This window comes from Triticum aestivum, chromosome 4A (assembly GCF_018294505.1).
Source record: "Triticum aestivum cultivar Chinese Spring chromosome 4A, IWGSC CS RefSeq v2.1, whole genome shotgun sequence".
Lineage (NCBI taxonomy): Eukaryota > Viridiplantae > Streptophyta > Magnoliopsida > Poales > Poaceae > Triticum > Triticum aestivum.
In genome coordinates, this window is record NC_057803.1 from 384,417,023 (window position 1) to 384,422,621 (window position 5,599).

Sequence of the window (5,599 nt, forward strand, 5' to 3'; positions counted from 1 at the left end):
AAGGAGGTCACCGGGGCGGAGGAGGCGGCCGACGTGGAGGAGCAGGGCGGAGGTGGCGGCCGGCATTGAGGAGCAGGGCGGAGTCTGCGGCCGGCGTTGACCCGACGCGGGAGGCGCGAAGGAGACCGGGCGGCAGGGCGCGGGTGGAGATGGGCTCGGGGGGGATCCGGGCCATGCCGGGCCGGTGGCCTGGAGCGGTGACAGTGGACACGTGGCGGGCGGAGATTAGTTGCGGGCGGCGGCGCGGATGCGTCCGGCCCGATCCGGACGTGACCGGCGGCGGAGAGGGTTGGATCTAGGGTTTCATTTGCGCGAGAATTTTAGGGAGGGAACATATTTATAGCTAGGAGGAGGTAGGAGTGTCCAAAAGAGGTGTAGTTTTCGCCCACACGATCGTGATCCAACGACGGGGGACATGGAAGAGGTTTGGATGGGTTATTGGTCTGTTTTGGAGGGGTGTTGGGCCGCAACACACACGAGGCCTTTGCGGTTACCCGGTTAACCATTGGAGTATCAAATAGACTCCAAATGGGACGAAATTTGATAGACGGTCTACCGGTGGTGTACCAAGGCCACTTGGCAAATCTCGGTCCATTCCGAGAATGTTTAACACCCACTGACGAAAAGAGACAAAAGGGGTACGCCGGTGCATGTGGGAGTGTCGGATGCGAAACGGACAACGGGGAAATTGCTCGGATGCATGAGACGAACACGAATGCAAATGCCATGCACATGATGACATGATATGTAATGCATGACATGAACAAAAAGAAAAATGAAGATAAAACCCAACCACGGAGGGAATCTCATAACTTAAAGCCGAAAAAGGCAAGAGTTGGAGTTACAAATATGGCAAGTTACATCCGGGGTGTTACAACACTCCACCACTACGAGAGGATCTCGTCCCGAGATCTAGGACTGAAAGAACTCTGGATATTCAAAACGGAGGTGGTCCTCGCGTTCCCAGGTGGCTTCTTGGTCGGAATGGTGTGACAACTTCACTTTCAGGAATTTGATTGACTTGTTGCGAGTCTTGCGCTCGATTTCTTCAAGAATAGAAACGGGATGCTCATGATAAGACATGTCTTCTTGGAAATCAATCTCTTCGAAGTTGATGGTGCGCTCAGGAGTCTTGAAGCACTTGCGAAGCTGTGACACGTGAAACACATCGTGCACGTTTGCGAAGTTGGACGGAAGCTCAAGTTGATAGGCGAGGTCGCCTCTTTTGCCAATGATCTTGAAAGGACCCATGCATCTAGGGGCAAGCTTCCCTTTGGTACCGAAGCGACGAGTATCTTTCATTGGAGAGATGCGGAGGTAGACGTGGTATCCGATCTCGAAAGCCAAGTCACGGTGCTTGCTATCATAGTAACTCTTCTGGCGCGATTGCGCGCCTTTGAGATTTTCATGGATGACTTTGCACATTTCTTCAGCCTCTGTGATTAAGTCGTTGCCAAGAAGTTGGCGTTCACCAGTCTCTGGCCAATTGAGAGGTGTACGACACGTTCTGCCATAGAGAATCTTGAATGGGGCCTTGCCCGAACTCGCTTGGAAGCTATTGTTGTAGGAGAACTCGGCATATGGAAGACAATCTTCCCACTTCATACCGAAGGAAATAACACAAGCCCTGAGCATATCTTCAAGGATTTGATTGACTCGCTCGACTTGGCAACTAGTTTGAGGATGGAAGGCTGTGCTGAAGCGAATGTTGGTGCCCATGGCCTTCTAGAAGGAGTCCCGGAACTTAGAAGTGAAGATGCTTCCACGATCTGAAGATATCAATTGTGGAATGCCATGCAAAGAGACAATCCTGGATGTGTATAGCTCTGCCAACAGAGCTGCTATGATAGATTCTTTGATTGGAAGGAAATGAGCCACTTTAGTAAGCTTGTCGATGACAACGAAGATATCATCATTTCTACGCTTGGACTTGGGAAATCCAGTCACGAAGTCCATCTCAATATGATCAAACTTCCATTTCAGAATAGCAAGAGGTTGGAGGAGACCAGCTGGCCGTTGGTGTTCTGCTTTCACCCTTCTGCAGACATCACATTCATTCACGAATTGAGCGATCTCTCGTTTCATTCGAGTCCACCAATACGACTGCTTGAGGTCATTGTACATCTTCGTACTACTAGGATGAATGGATAGAAGGGAATTGTGCGCCTCGTTCATAATGACTTTCCTTAGATCACCTTTAGGAACCACAATTCGATCCTCAAAGAATAGAGTGTCTTTGTCATCAATGCGATGGCACTTGTATTTGGGTTGGTTCCTGGCAATCCCATTTTTCACCTACTTCACCATGGAATCCAAGAGTTGTGCCTCACAAATTTGATCTTCCAAAGTAGGAGAGACTTGGAGGTTGGCAAGAAAGCCTTGAGGAACAACTTGGAGATTCAGTTTGCGGAAAGCTTCACAAAGGTCTGGTTGGAAGGGCTTGAGAATTAGGCTGTTGCAGTAAGCCTTACTGCTCAAAGCGTCTGCAATGACATTGGCGTTGCCTGGAGTATATTCAATACTCGGATTGTATTCTTGAATCATTTCGACCCAACGAGTCTGTCTGAGGTTGAGGTTGGGTTGAGTGAAGATGTACTTGAGGCTCTTATAATAAGGTCGGTTTACATCTATAGGCCTTAACTTGCCTCTGGGCCTTGGGCCTTCATAAAGCGCCATCATTCCTACGTCTTCATGGGATTCTAATCTTCATTAAGTTAATCCGGCTACTCCTAGCCGGTTTACGTCCAGTAGTAATATCCCCAACACTTTCCTTCCCAACAAGAGATGTCTCCACGTTAATAATGCATGGACAACTGCCGCCAACTCAATATCATGAGTGGGGTAGTTCCTTTCGTTGGGCTTCAACTGACGAGATGTATAAGCCACAACTTTCTTCTCTTGCATTAATAGAGCACCGAGACCTTGCAGGGGGGCATCACAGAAAACTTCAAAAGGCTTGGATTCATCAGGAGGAGTCAAGACAGGAGCTTTGACCAGCTTCTCTTTGAGGGTGTTGAAAGCAACGTCACACTCAGGTGTCCAAACGTACTTGACATTCTTCTGGAGAAGGTTGGAAAGAGGCTTTGCAATCTTAGAGTAATTCTCAATGAATCTTTGACAATAGCTTGCAAGCCCAAGAAAACTGCGGAGCTGCTTGACATTCTGAGGAGGTTCCCAATTCACAATTGCAGACACCTTCTCGGGATTAATAGCGATGCCTTTGGCTGAGATGATATGACCAAGGTAAAGAACTTCGTCAAGCCAGAACTCACACTTGGAAAACTTCGCATAGAATTGATGCTCTCTGAGCTTGTCGAGTACCAATCTCAAATGCTTGGCATGATCCTCCTTATTCTTGGAAAATACTAAGATATCACCAAGATATACCAGCACGAAATCATTTGTGTAAGGGTTGAAGATGAAGTTCATCATGCGAGAGAACGTTGGAGGAGCATTGACAAGGCCGAAAGACATGCCAGTATATTCATAAGAACCATAGCTTGTTCTGAATGTTGTCTTGGGAATATCTTGTTCACGAATGAATCTGATGATAACCCATACGGAGGTCAAGCTTGGAGAATACTTGAGAACCCTTAAGTTGCTCGAAAATGTCATTGATGTTGGGAAGTGGATACTTGTTCTTTATTGTCTTCTTGTTCAATGGACGGTAGTCGACGCGGAGTCGTTCCATTCCATCCTTCTTCTTGACAAAAAGAACACCACAACCCCATGGAGATGAACTCGGTCTGATCAGGCCCATACGCTCTTGTTCATCGAGTTGTTTCTTCAACTCCTTCAACTCCTCTGGTCCAAGCTTTTAAGGACGTTTGCAAACAGGTTCCATGCCAGGCTCAAGATGGATAACGAATTCAACTGGCCGGTGAGGAGGCATTCCTGGAAGCTCTTCTGGAAATACGTCTTGATATTCACAAATGACTGGATTCTGAGAGATGGCATTCAGCTCGCCCTTCTCATTGAGAGAAAACAGTCGAATGGTATCATCACGAGCGGCATAGATGATCACATCCTCAGAAGAGTGTGTCAATTGAATCTTCCTGGCAGCACAATCAAGCTAAGCCTTGTTCTTAGAAAGCCAGTCCATGCTGAGAATTAGATCAATATCCAAGTTACCAAGAACAATTGGAGAAGACAGAAATTTATAGTTTCCCATCTTGATAGAAACATCTAGAACCATAGAGCTTGCGTTCATGAATTTACCCGGAGAGACAACTGATAACTGCCTAGGCAAATCTTGGAATGGCAACTCATGCTTAGATGCAAATGGTCTTGAAATGAAACAATGCGATGCACCAGTATCAAAAAGGACTTTAGCAGGAAAGTCATTGACTAGAAGATTACCCATGATCACTTTTGAAGAATCCTCTACCTGAGCTGCGTTCATCATGTTGACCTTTGCCGACTTGGAATTATGCTTGACCACTGCATTGCTGGAAGATCTCACAGGAGGAGGAGGCGGAAGGCGCCTTTGGTTGAAGAATTTGTTTGCATAGTGCCCTTTATGCTGACACTTGTTGCAAGTAACCTCTAAGAGCAGACGGTGATAAGGAGCACTTGACCTTGGAGTTTGAGGTTGTGCTTTGTTCTGATAGCTTGGGTTGGGTGGGTGGGAAGATCCATTGCCACCTTTGCTCTTCTGCTGATAAGGCTGACGAAACGGAGGAGGAGGAGGCAACTAGAACTTCTGTTGCTTAGCTGCCACTTGTGATGAAAAAGAAGATTGAACTGCATCCCTGACTCTCTTCTTAGATGCCTCAGACTTGAGCTGAGCAGCTTCTTGCTTTAGTGCCATGTTGTAGAATTTATCAAACTCAGTTGGCTCAAGAAGCATGAGAGCTAATTGCAGATCTTCTCCGAGGCCACCTCTCAATTGATAAATCATACTCTTTTCATCAGGGACGTCTTGTTTACCGAAGCGAGCATGTTTTAGAAACTGGATATTGTATTGATACACGGACATGCTGCCTTCCTTGAGATTGCGGAACTCCTCATGCTTGCTCTCAGCTACACTTTGTGGGATGTGATGAGCTTTGAAGTCTCGGCGGAAATCATTCCAGATAATCACACGACCTCCTCTGGAATCTCTGTATTGTTGATACCACTTAGCAGCTTGGTCCTTGAGTTGAAACGAAGCAAATTTACAAAGTCCTCAGGCCTGACATTGCTACACTCAAAATGTTTGCAGATATCCACGAGCCAGTCGTCGGCGTTTGTGGCCTCGACACAGTTGCTGAAGGACTTCGGCTGGTTTGCGAGGAACTGGTTGAGGGTAGCAAACTGAGGCTGACTGTTGCCTTTGCCTTTATTTCCTTGGTTGTGCTCTTGCAAGAGTTGCATAAGCGTCTGAGTGTTCGCGTTGGTGGCTGCCATGACAGCTTGCCATGCCTCCGAAGGTGGAGGTGGTGGCAGATTCTAACGCGTTGGAGGAGCCATTCTGAAGAGGTTGACATCTGTTAGAATTTTGAAAGACATATATTCAAGCTGAATCAATGGATCGAAATTGCAACATAAAGTCTTCACAATAAACATTTGAACAAGGATGAATGAATGAATTCCCAAGTGAATCATCACACGTCCATTA